We start from the raw sequence: 13,568 nt of genomic DNA, 5'->3' as shown, positions 1-13,568 counted from the left end.
GCTAATGGGACAGTTCACAGATCTAAGTTCACAGATCATAATTCAGTGTATCAATATATATATGCAGAACTGTGGCTCTACATAAGCAACAGAGGGAAGGGATCCATCTGCCAGAATGATTTACTTAAATATTTGTATCTATTCTAGTTTTCCTCTCCTGAAAATATAAATACCTTTTTTTGGAAAAAAACCCCAAAAGGTGCATAATTATTTCACTAAATTCACGTTAACTATACAAGGTAAATTAAGCAGAAAACATAAAGGCCAAACACTGTACACAGTAATTAAGCTCAATATTACAGGGCTGTACTGTAATAATTACAGCCAGCATTCCATGCACACTCTGATAATTCACTTAAATTGCTTTCAGAACATGCCAAGAAAATCTTCTTTACCCAGAGAGCAAAAAAATATTAAAAAAAAAGTCAAAGAGAAAGAAAAACAAATTTGTATTTTTCATTTTGAAAACTATGATTTTTTCTTTTCCTATCTTGTTTCATGTAGAAAAAAAAAAAGAAACAAAAACTCCATAACAAACTGAAAAACACCTAAATATAAATAGAGCATTTGCTGTTGTCTTTCTACTAAAGCTTTTAAATTTAAGGAATAATAGATGCCTGTCTAGACAACCCTAAAATTGTTTTAGTTACTGATGTATGGATGACTGATAAATGTCATCTTTTCTGCCTGCAGTGCATTTTCCATCCAGTCTAGTGACATTTGTCTATAGCTGACCTGAGTCTGCATTTTTCATTTGCATTAAGCATTTAAATTTTACAACTCTGGAGCTTCAGGATTCACTGTTTACCAGAAAATACAATACCATTCCCTCCTCCCCCCTCCACCCCAAAGGAGAGATGCTTTCTTTGCTTGTCACATGGCCATTTTTAATTAAACCAGCAGGGAAGATTCTAATCAGACAAAGGCAATGGAATTTGCTTCATACCTTTCCAAGTGAAATAATTATTAATTCCCTAGTTTCACATTTCTCATACAGATAAAATGAAACATGCAGCATGGACAATGAAAGGAGGTTTCTATTTAAATATGGACACGTCTTTTGAAACAATGCAAAAGCCAGTTAAGTATTTCATGGTAAATGACAAAAACATGGAGATGTGGAAATTAATAGGTTTACCAATTACTTTTAAAATATGCTTTATGCTATTAATGTCTTCAGGCATGTAATTGCAAGATGGTAGAATTACCTCATAGACAGAAATCCATTACAAGACAGATCCCTGCATTTTTACACACTTCTACTGAGAAATGTCTGTTGCTGCCTACTTTGCAATACACAAGATTCTGATATTTTACTCTGTGAATTGTATTCTTCAAGCCACCAGTGCTCAAACAAGGCATTATTTTTGAAATGCATTATCTCAAAGGATTCAATGGAAAACCTTTGTAATCTATAAGTGGTCCCCTGATTTTGATGACAGCTTGCTTTCCAATGGCCATGCAAATCCCAAATTGCATCAAATGTTTGCTGTTCACAGTTACTGCAGGCTTTTTTAAGGTTTGAGCTTCTTAAAAAGTCACCAAAATAAAATTCCATGGAAATTATTGCTTTCTATTAATATGTTTGCCAACAAGGCCTGAATCTTTTCATTATAAATATTCAATATTATTTTTTCATTTCAGATTTTTCCTACCAGCATTTTTGCAACTGTAGCCAAGGTAAGAGCTGGGGAAAATGCTTTGCTTTGTTGAACTGACAACAACATGGCTTGACTGGAATGCCAGGAAAGCAGGGTGTCCACCTTTGCATACATGAATAGTGCCATTAAGGCCAATGGATTTGCATACATCCTATTAGGGGTGCACATAAGTAGTCCACAATAGACTTTTTGTTCTACTGATTAAGTTACATCAGGGAATCTGCCCTACAACAAAACCCTTGGGCAAATATTTTCCCCTGCTGACTGGTACCAGCACATTTCCTCTCAGCTCTGAGAAAGTGTCACTCCTATATACCTTTTTTTCAACAGCTTTCTGAAAAGGTTTCTCTATGGTATAAGCCTGGCAGAATTTTCAGATGGTACAGAGAAGAGGAACTATTTTTTCCATGCCTACCCTACCTGTGGCAGAAGTGCATCAATGCAGGACAGAAGCAGGGGTTTGTACCTGCCCCTGTGTTAGCTAAATCTCAACCTGCCTGGTCCAAGACTCCCTGTAGTTCCCTTGGTCTCGGCAAATTTTCTCTTGGCATTTTTCTATCAGGCTATACCTCATTTGCTGCCATTCTGCAGAGCTTGCTTTAATATTTTCACCTCTCTAGCAAAAACCAGCACAGAAAAGCACCAACTACCAAGCACCCACAGCAGTCACAGCTACAGTGGGAACAAGATTTTGGGGCACGTATGGTTTTTTAACCACTGCTGCTAAAATGCAGCTAGATCCTAGAAAACAGAATCAAGCAGGAATGGTTGCTGGGCTTTTTAACAAGCACAGAAGATACAATTTTGAAATGGGTCTTTTCACCATGTCTAGGAAAATATCTCCAGCCCCAAAAAACTAACCCAAGGGTTCTTTTTAAATACCATCAAGAAAGCATATGCTCTGAGTGCAGAGGAAGTTGTAGCAAAAGGAAAACAGAAAACAGTTAACCTCCACCTTGTCTATAAATCAGAGCAACCGATGTAAGTGTACATTTGGAGCCTACTGACCCAGAACACCAGTGCTGAACTTCTGTTTTCTCTCCTCTCCAATATGACTCCATCCTGTGATTTTCTCTCACAAGGCAGAGAAGACAGAGTAGTTTTGTTCTTTTGCAAAATTCACTGAGAAACATTTCTGCCTTGTCTTGTAAATCATCTGTTTTCCTCAAGAGAGTTGAGGACAGGTGTCATCATAGGACAACATCCAATATTCAGACAATTTAAGCCACATGGTGTTCTTAAATGCAGGAATCTGGTACTGCCAGACCTGAAGGATAAAAAAGCCTACAATAATGTAAAATCACTCTAGGATTGGCCTAAGTACTCTCTCATCAACATTCAGCAGCAGTTCAAAAGCAAAGACGAGAAAGAAAACACCCCACAGACACATGAGACAGAAAAAAGATAAAAGGTGTCCTGAATGAAGAAAAATGTGTTATTTCTTAACTGAGCTGTGGATTAAGCAGAGGAAAGGGGCTCTGACATGGCCTGCAGCTCTTTGTTTATACGAACATTCTTCCACTGATCTGAACCAATATCAGGTGGGAGCACATCACTACTCCTCATCTGCTTTCACCACTCTGGCTCCCATGCAAACTTAGAGAGGTACTAGGTACAAATTTGTGTGAAAAGGCTACAAAAAAAAAAAAAAAAAAAAAAGAAAGTATTTCAATGCCTCATGCAGAATCTTCAAATTCAATGCTAGGCAACACACAACACACTAGAGTTTTGCAGGCTCACATTTACTATACATCAAGGTCCGAATCCTGCAGCTAAGCCTCTGTGAGCAACCTTTTGTGGTCCATCCCAACTTTAGGAACACAGAGATCTATGGAAAGCTGAAAAGGATAGCAAAAAGAGTTCAGAGACTGATTTGGCAGCTAAAGCAGGAGATCTACCAAAAAAAGAATAACAAGACATAAAATATTCACATAATTATATAATTATATACATAGGTACCTATATATATATTTATATGTATGTATAAAAAATACATATATATATATGTATTTAATATATATATATAGACATACTGAAAATTGGAAAAGCTCTTACAAGCCTTCATTTATTTCCTTTCTTTAGAAAAGTTTTCTCAAAATTCTATATTGTTTTTAAAGGACTAAAGGGCCATTTTTCTTTGTGAGGTTGGCACGCTATATTGCAAATTAAACTCTACTTTTCACAAAAAGTGTAAAAATTGTCTTTCTGTGAAATAAAAATTCTTCTCTCATAAAAGCAGAGCCTTATCAGAAGATTTTAGTCTTAAAATCCAGTTTATATAGGGGGGACTAAAAGAACAGTGGCGTTAAAATGAAAGTGAAAGCAATGGCATTGCTTTACGGATCTGGTTTTATATCACTTCCACAGGCTGAAAATAATTTTTCTGAAAATGCTTCTTGTGTTACACCAATACAAAAGTGATCTGAATTTGACCATACAGCTTTTTCCCAGAGAAAAGGAATAAATGTGTGTTCTCCAGCAAAAGGAAAGATTATTATCTTTCTTTGGGTTTTTCATTGTTCTGATAGCTGAAGAAGGCAATTATTAGGACTGTCCTCTATATATAAATTTCTGTTTATCATTTTTATTTGTTTATTTGCCTATTTTTAAGCTACTCTTCTATCTCACTTGTCTTTATCAATAGGGTTTGCTTGACACTTTCAGTAAGATTCTTCATTAATTTCTACATACTTGCGATAGATGAGTAATGCGATGATTGACTCTCACAATTAATAGACAAATATCATGTATATAGGTTAAGAAAAGTTTTATAGATTTATAGGTATGTTTTACCCCCTCGCATGATTATCAAGGCACAGCTGGAGTTGGGACTTCTGGGAGGGCCGGCTTGCCACTATGGCAACTTCTGACCTCCAATCAGGATATGAGGAAGAGGTCTCCACCACTAGACAGCAAAGAAGGGGTTGATGGACAGAATTTGGGAGGGGTTAAAAGGTTAAAAGGGGATAACCTCCATTGTGAGGGGGCTTAGCACATGGTGAGGAAAATCTTTTGCTCCTGGCGTTGTAACTTTTTTTCTTTATTCTGTATTTCTTTTTTTTTTCTGTTGTATATTCGATAAGTTTTAATAACCTTCCTAAACTGTGAAAAGTGAGTAGCGATTTCTCACAATGCTATGTATTTAAGTATATATTTATGTATATAACGTAGCATTTAAATACAGAAATAATTCCAGTGCTACACTGGAGAAGATAGAATCCACCAAATATTTACCTGGGAGAGATAGGAAGCTATACAGATGGATAGTTGGAAATGACATTAAAGAAAGGACAAGGTTGCAAATTGCTTGATCAATACAGTACAGCAATGGAGAGAAGAACTGAAAAAGTCTATATCCTATAGGGATAAGGATAAATATGGGTCAATGATGAGAATTCAATTGCCATAATAAAAGAGGTGCAAATGAGAAAGCATAACTTTCATGCACGGGCAATAATTGACTTTATATCCAATGGCTAGTGCTTGAAATAAAAAACAAAGCTATAAAACCAGAAAAATATCATGATAATAATAATGAACAGTTGAGCCCTACTGTGTGCAACTGCTGTGTGTGCCCATTTTGCATCTGCAAATTCCTGCCTGTGCCCAAACCCATCTCTGCAGCTGATCCACACAGCTTTTATAACCTGTTTCTGACAGCACTAATATTTAGTAGACATCTGCACTCAACTATTGCTTCTTTTCAGATGTCTCCAAGGGCTATGGAACTCACCTGGACCAAATGTTCTCTGTTTGCAGACAGGGAAACTGAGACATACAGAGAGCATAATTTCCATATGGTCCCCTGGAAACTCAGGAAAAATCACTTCATGAGCCTCCTTAAGAGTGGGTAATATTCAAGCCATCTCTCTTGAGAAAAGCCCAGTCTCTGTCCTCACATGGGAAGATTATAGAAGGGTTTTCTGGCATAAAACAGCAAATAGCTGAAAACAATTCTTGCCAGGCACGAGACACAATGCCTCTTGGTTCTGGGGAGTGGAGGGGTGCCCCTGCAAGCTCCGAGGTTTCACACAACCTTTGTCCATGGCTGGGTTTCCTCAACCCTTCCCTGGGTGACCCTACTCTTTAGCTTCCACGTTGAACCCCAGCATTAGCTGTGACCTTTAACAAAATCCTTTACTCCACATGGTCTCTACCTGAGAGGCCTACTGGGAATAACTCTTCCTCTACATCTTTTACCTCCTCGCTCCAGACACTGTTCTTTCAGAGAAATTTCTTTGCATCCCTCTTGCTCAACTGCACGACTGTAAAACATCTCTGTCTTCAAGAGTGTGTCTTTCTTGCCATCAGATGAATCAGATGTATAAAACATGAGTCTTCCTTCTCAGCATGGGAGACTGTTGGTACAGACTCCATTACAATACAGCATCAATAACAACCCTTTTCATGTTCATCATATCAAATTCAGACCTTTATAACATTCTGACGTATCTATTTAGCAGTCTGAATTTACCTGAGTGTTGATTCTTCCTAAAATGAAATTATTTAGGTTATAAAAGCTTTCTAGATATTTCCAGGAGTTAGCTGAAAGAAACATTAAAAAAAAAAAAGGCCCCCTAAATTTTAATTTTGAAGAGATTGAGAAACAAGAATATCTTGAAAACAGTAACAGCAGAATTTTGGCCTAAGTGAGGAGCTGTGCATAAATTAGTCTTCTTACGGGAGATTAAAAGAATAAAAGTAAAAATATTTGGTAGCTTTTTTAATTGGCCTTGTCTGTGGGGGGAGGGGAATGTATGCATTTTTAAAAGCCTATAATGTTAAAAATTTTCAAACTAGGAAGCCATCCATATAACTTTATAAAAGACAATACAGGATTCCATATTGAATGAGGTTCACCAATCTCATGTGAGATCATGATAGCAATTTTTTTCCTTATTATGGACCTCCTACTTTCCAAATGGTATAGCTAAGCCCTCCACAGAGTTCTAAGATGTAATTTTTAAGTGAAACTGTTTAAAGTTCCTAATTTCAAAAATTTTGATGAAATGAAACACATTGAAGGAATGAAAGGTTGTAAAGGTTGTTCAGAGGTTTTCAGTAGGTCAGTTGGGAAAAAGTTAATAAACCGCTATTTTGGGCTAATTCTCAGTTGTCTTCTACATTGCATTGTTGCACGTCCTTCATGATAAAATGCAAGAGGCATATAAGTGCCATCAAGTTGAGTTCAAAACTATTTACAATTATTTTGTACTGGAGTGTACAGCTAAAGGAAATTCAATACAAAGGGAAACAAGTCCCTTATCTCTATCTGCAAGAGCCGTCAGCAAGATGTGTGCTACATGAGACCTTTGTTTATTTGGGACATACTGTAAAAAGCAAGGACAAAAGTCAAGTGGTTCTAGTCAACTGGAAAATGTGATTACCTGTTGAAACTATATTTTTTTTTGTTATTGTTTTCACAGTCCTTTGTTTCCTATTTGAAACAAGGTGGCAGCAGTTGCTCATGGCTTTAGTTTCTGCTTGAGCTGTTTCTGCTTGCTAGTAGCATGTTACAGTTTGTAGCAGTCCAGAAAACCCAAAAGCCTAGCTGCAGGTAACTCCCCAGTCTTGCAGGTTTTATTTTCATAAGCAGTATGTGCTCAGTTCTGTTGTGTTGGGGGGCTTTCTTTCTGATGTTGTTTGTTTCTTTGTTTTTATATGGAACAATACCAGTCTTGTTTCTTCTTTCTCAGTTTAACACAACACTTTTGTGTTACCTGCTTTCACCTCCCCAGAATCCTAGAAAGTGAAGTCTGTCTTGCTCTCAGCAGAGGACTGTGCTCCCTTGGCAGCAAAGTCAGTGGGAAGTTTTACACTGGCTCCATCAAGGTCTGGATCCCACATCTTAACCAATCTGCATTTTACCTCTGTCTAGGTTCTTAAATATCCTTGACAGCATTGCATGGTAGCAAGCTAAGCCCTCGAGTAGCATTTAAAAGTAGTAAGATTTGATTATATTTTGTTCTGTGAAATCTGTGCACCCTTCTTACAACTGAAATGCGAGTTAATGTCACTTCACGGAAAGAAAAGGAAACCAGATCATTCGAATTACATGATTGCTGATGGATTAATTTGTGACAGAAGAAAGTGAAAGTAAGATGGTGACAAGGGGATTAGTTAACAAGATGCAGTAAGAATGCTAGGAGAGCTACACTTGCTTTACAAATACACTAGACTTTTTGAAGATATTGCCAGCATGACAGATAAAGGGAGTGTAGCTGCATTATATATTTAAATTTTCCAAAGGCATTGAAAAAGATACTGCACAAATGGCTTATTTTGAAAATAAAAGCCCATGTGATGAAGAGAAAGCTGCAAAATGAATTAAAATGTAAGAAGAAAGAAGGGGGAGGAAAGGAATAATGAATATAATGCACTTAAAATGGAAGATATTCTCCTGAGAAGTATCACAGAGCTCTGCAGGCTTAAACGAGAGTATCTGAACCTTGTTATTTAATCTGTATAATGCTTTGCTTATAGACTCTTATTTGACTGAATTAATGAAAATACTTTATGGGATGCAGATGTAATTTTTTACCTTATTTATAGTATTTATACTATATTCAAAGTACGAAGCTTCTTCTTTGATACCACAGAGATGGAAGGAGAGGTTAGCAATAGCCTTTTCATTACAAAGCCCACATGCTTAATTGCTATAGAAATCCTTTCCCACTTCTCACATGGAAATGGTTTTTCTTTGGTACCTCTGCTATGGTTCTTCTTACAATGAACACCTGAAACCTCTAGAAAAGAAGTACCCAGTGGACTCTGTGAGGTGTTTCTTTTCAAATAGTTTCTCTTTCAGCCTTTGTAAATTATTGGCTCACTACCTTCATGACATACTGTGTTATTTAGATATCCATGCACAGATTTTAGATGGTCCCATTACCAGCAATTTTATGATTACACTTGTAGAATGTGAGAAGCACCAATATCCCATTCTTTATGGACAAGTGAAAAAAGAGAAATTTAAATGTTTTGCCCCCTTAAAAGTAACAACATGAGGTATTGCAAAATTTAAGGCATCACATATTCAAATCCTCCGTCATTAACCCACCATGAGGCTCATGTTTGTCCTTTTGCAAAGAAAATGACAGAAAGCACAGAGTAAGCTGAAGTCTAAAGCACTAACACAGAGGCAAGCCTGTGTTCAAGTTCTGCTGCTGCTGGAACTGGACCAAGAATTTTCCTCATCGCGCTGCCAGTTCTCATGTGAATACCTTAATTGCAAAACACTTGAAGTGTAAATTTATCTTATTGGTGTTACTCTGTGTTTTATAAATTATGTAGTAGGAAAAAAAGGAGTGTCTCTCTTCCAGCAGTATTCATCTATCATATGGATTTGCTTGTGTTAGATCACTACCATGACAAAGGCAGAACAGGGATCTGAATCCAGTTTTTTCCACCCTATTATATTCTTAATATAAGGAATATTGCTAATATATGGAATATTAGCACTTATTCGGTCTTGTGCTGACACAAATTTAAAAAAAAATTGCAAGAGATCTGTGTTTCAGATATGTGCTTTATTAACCCCAATTCTAAGCAATTTTTCTCTTCTGAGTGTCCATCTGTCCATATCCTCCTCCATGGCTGTGGACAGTGATACAGAGGATAGTACCTAAGAAACATACCAAAACTATTTTGAGGAACACAAGATCCATCAGGACCAAGATATTTACAAAAATATACATGTTGAAAAAATGAAGAAACTAAATCAATTGCTTCTAAGTTCATAGTCTGTGTATAAAATGTTCTTTTTGTTCACATAAAGAGCATGCTATTATACTTCTTCTCATTAGCCACAATGCAATTTGGCTCCTGCCACATCAAAATTTTGGTATTTTACTGTCTTTTCCAGGTTATTTAGGAAATTTTGTTTCCTTTTTTAAAGGAGACACATATTTGAAGGAATGCTGACATTCACTGAAGAATAAAGTTTTTTGGTTTTGTGGTGGCACTTGAATAGAAGTAACATTTGCAGAAAATAACGCTTCTGAGGACATTGAATCAGGTAAAGTGTGGTTTCCTAAGAGGGGTGGAACTTTCAACCTGAGTGCAATCTTCAGCTTTTAAGCCATGTTTCTTTAAGTGAGATCAGCAGAGGTGATTAAATTCTCTGGGCCCTGATCCAACAGAAAAACTCTATTGAGTTGAACAAAGCTGTGGCAGACATTACATAAATAAGACGAACAGCCACTATGTCAAGGATGTTCTTGCCAGCCCAGTTCAGGACAAAATATTCAGCGCATCTCAAATTTGAACTGCTCAGTTCTTTTCAAATCAAATACAACATGCAGATACTAAAAAATTTCTTGTAAAGCAAATGGTACCTAAAGAAAATTTTTAGTATGCCAAATATCAAGATTTACTGCTTGTTTAGGGAATGTGACCTTCAGCTCTTTTTCAACAGGAATCATATAACTTCTTTTGATTGATATTCAAGCATCTGCAAAATCATTCAAAGAACAAGAAATTATGGAAGTACTTTGGCTCAGAAATTATGAATATATAATTTGATATATGAAAGATTGCAAATTACAATATATTTTGGATTTTTTTTTAATTTTACAGTTGAGACAGGATATGCTGTTACTTTGGGTTCTTAAAAATTTTGAGATTAAGCTTTAAATTTCATGAGTTGAAGCACATAGGTCACATAAAGGCATTCTTAAATTTGTAATCCATCTACAGATAAATGTCCTTGTAATTGAGAGAAAGAAAAAATGTACGTATGGTCCATAGCAAGCTTCTAACATGTCTTCAAACGGTTGTTTACTGTGACCATTAGTGGTTGGAAGACATGGTTCTATGCAGAACTATTTAAACCAAAAATATTAATTTGGCCCTGAATTAAAGATGAAAATAAACTGTGCAAAAACCCAACAATTATTGAAAGGGAAGACATCAGGAAATTAATAGAATTCTAGAGACAATAGGATAATTCAGAAGCCATTTCTGATGTGCTCTGCTCTCCTTGAATTTCCTGATCTGTCTTCAAGGTCAGCTGTGCATAATGTCAATGGATTGTGCTTGCTTTAATGGAGGCTATCATTCTCATCAGCATGATCTGAGGAGCAGCCACAACATCAAACTGCAAACTAAACAAGGAAAATGTTGTTGACCACCATGTCTGCCTAGAATTTCAGAAGGAACAGAAATTTCAACGAGACTCAGAATCCAGCCAGCAGAAAAAACAAACCTATGGCTGCAGGTCTGCTGGATGGCACCCAGTGTACTTTGATTCATTCGTTGTTTCTCTCTCCTTTCCAGCTCCAGAAAGCCTCAAGGTGCCATGATTTCTGTGAACCTGTTCTACTGTGCACTGAGGATAGGTTCAGGGGAATATAGCACAGACTTTGCATAGATCAACAGAAATCTACCGAGAGAAAATTGGAAACTTGAGGGAAGGCAGGGTAAACCCTCAGAGGAACAACCAGCAGCCAACTACCCACCCAAAGGCTTTCCCATTAAAGAAGAAGAATTAAAAAAAAAAAAAAAAAAAGCTGGTGTTGGTTGTGGAATTTTTTTTCCTGTTGTGGATCACTGTTTCTGTATTTGACACTCTGTCGGATCTCAAGATTTCAGTCTAAGATGCTGAGCCTCCGAGACCAGCTTGGGGGTCTCGGGAGTCCTGGAATGTTGCCAGAAGTGTCTGGTGGCTGGACTTTGGTCCTACACAGGAGACGACAAGGATGAGGGCTTCACAGGGTGAATGGTGAAGGGATTAGTTAATTAGAGAGTGAGACACAAGGTTTAGGATTTATGTACAGGGGGGTTTAGAGGAGTAAGATGGAGGAATTGGGGTGTGTCCTGCCCTCCTTCTTCTTCCTCCTCTCCTCCATCTTCTTTAGCCACGGTGGCACTTTTGGATTGGTTATTATTGAGAGTACACCGAGTTATAAGAATAGATGGTATTGGGGAAAAATGATAAATATTGTACACGTCACAATGGGTATAAAGATAGGTGCCTGCCCCGGAGGGCAGAGACAGTGTGCCCATGGCTGACTGCTGAGCGGATCTTTGTTAGGCTGAAAGAACATCTTTTAGATAAACAATTAATAAACATAAAACCAGAAAGAAGAACTGAAGCCTCTTCTCGTCCTTCGACCCGCGGGCTGCCCCAAGGCCACCCCCCGGGCCTTCCAGGCCCCTCAAACAGCCGAGATAAACCGGACAACACTCCTGGCCTTGGCATGTATTTTTAATTGCCTTGCTATAGTCCACTGGCATTTTAGGATTGAGAACTCAAACATCAGGTCAATCAAGGCTCTTTGGTAACAATGTGAACCACATGGCAGAAGGAATATAGGTGCAGCAGTTTCATCAGCTTTTATTTGGGAATGTGGGAAGCATATTAGGTATGAAATGGCTTTGCTGTTCAGGAAAGCATTAAGTAATAAATAGCAAAGGAAATAGGATTGGCTGATTTTAACATTGGTATAGATGCAAAACTGTTGATGCTGTCTTATTGCTACAGGGAGGTGTTAGCTGTCAGATCCTATTGATTTCAGCTTAGATGTCTTAATTAGTCAATCCTATTGATTTCGATGAGGATGTCATGAAAAGTAATTACTTTACATTCAGCATAGTCATTTTTTCTATTTTAGCATCTTTTCTCCTTCAAAAATCAGACTTCTTAAATTGCTAATAACACTAATACCAAGAAGGCAGCCAGATTATTTGGTGTAAGACTCAAAACTAGACTCCCAAGACCACTTATCATCATTTTGACAGTTTTTGAAACAGACCACCGGAGCTACACTCAAAACTGTCAAAAAAAAGTTGTGTTTCAATACTGCTTCTTCCCCAAGGTCTGATTACAGTTTGGTATTCTTAACTTATTGAATTTTCCCTCAAGTAGTCTTTGTGCCTGAAAATTGTTGAGCTGTTCCATCGTATTAGCAAGAAGTGCTTGTTCTAGCAGTGTACAGCAGGGACAACAAAGCTCAGAGAGTGCTATGTCACCTCATTCATTTTTCCACACTTCTCACTTATTTATTTCATGTCTGACATCTTCTCTATGTCTTTGCATGATCAAAGTCAGGAGAGCTAGTTTTTGGTGCACTATGGATCAAAGGCTATTTTTATCAAAATGATTGCATTTGGCTAAAATCAATATACATATTTTATAACACCTTTCAGTTTAGTCTCAAGTGTTGTTTGGGTCATGCTTTAATTTAAAATTAATCACATTTTACAGACAAAAGACCACAAGTAAAAGACTTAATTTATAGACTAATACTAGCCACACTAGAATGTGAATATATTTAAACAAACTGGGAGAGAAGTTCTCCCGAACTAGGACAGCAGGAAAAAAGACTTTTACTTTTTTTATTTAAATAATAAATAAAGAAAAATATGCACACATAAATAAATATATTAAAGCCAGCAATCTTCATGAAATGATCTTCAGGAAGTATTTTTAATGTACTTAAGTAGAGCACAAAAGTTTGACAACACAATGGCCCTATCCATGTCATTCTGACTATCTTCCCAAGAAACACAAAGTTAACACAAACTTTTTGTTTTTGTCTTTTACTGAGCCTGCCCCAAAGCACTCTAACAAAGGCTGGTTGTCTCTAAGCAGTTTTCCAATATGATAACCAAAAGCAGGTCCTGAGTTTTAGCTGAGAAGACTATATTAGGGTCTAGGAATACTAGACCATACTTCTACTTTTGGAAGAAGAACTGCACAGAGATATGAACATATTTATGAACTAAAAGAAGAAACCTGATGTAATGACATTCGACAACAAAAAACAGAGTCCATAATTCAACAACATCTTGTCCATTCCGAAACAGATTTTTGCTCTCACAATGTTGAGACTGGGCAAAGTAATAGAGTATAAAATGGGCAGAGAAAAATAGACAAAATGTTTCCTGACAGACTGACTCACTGTA

General features: G+C 37.0%; 1 long non-coding RNA gene across 7 annotated transcripts in view; it reads left to right on the top strand.

Annotated features, from left to right (window-relative positions):
- The window catches only part of LOC113458997 (uncharacterized), a 31,230-nt gene extending 20,061 nt beyond the window's left edge, over positions 1 to 11,169 (top strand). For 2 of the 7 annotated variants that reach the window (XR_003379857.2, XR_003380118.2), the window contains exons 3-6: positions 1,645 to 1,680; positions 7,400 to 7,493; positions 9,559 to 9,678; positions 10,938 to 11,169. This is a non-coding gene — a long non-coding RNA (uncharacterized LOC113458997). Of the gene's footprint in view, positions 1 to 1,644; positions 1,681 to 7,399; positions 7,494 to 9,525; positions 9,679 to 10,937 lie in introns of all 7 variants that reach the window. The other 5 variants (XR_012582879.1, XR_003379946.2, XR_012582882.1 and 2 more) reach the window with 3 other exon arrangements.
- The last annotated feature ends 2,399 nt before the right edge of the window (positions 11,170 to 13,568 follow it).

This window comes from Zonotrichia albicollis, chromosome 1 (assembly GCF_047830755.1).
Source record: "Zonotrichia albicollis isolate bZonAlb1 chromosome 1, bZonAlb1.hap1, whole genome shotgun sequence".
Lineage (NCBI taxonomy): Eukaryota > Metazoa > Chordata > Aves > Passeriformes > Passerellidae > Zonotrichia > Zonotrichia albicollis.
This window is presented reverse-complemented; position numbering and strand designations above follow the sequence as displayed.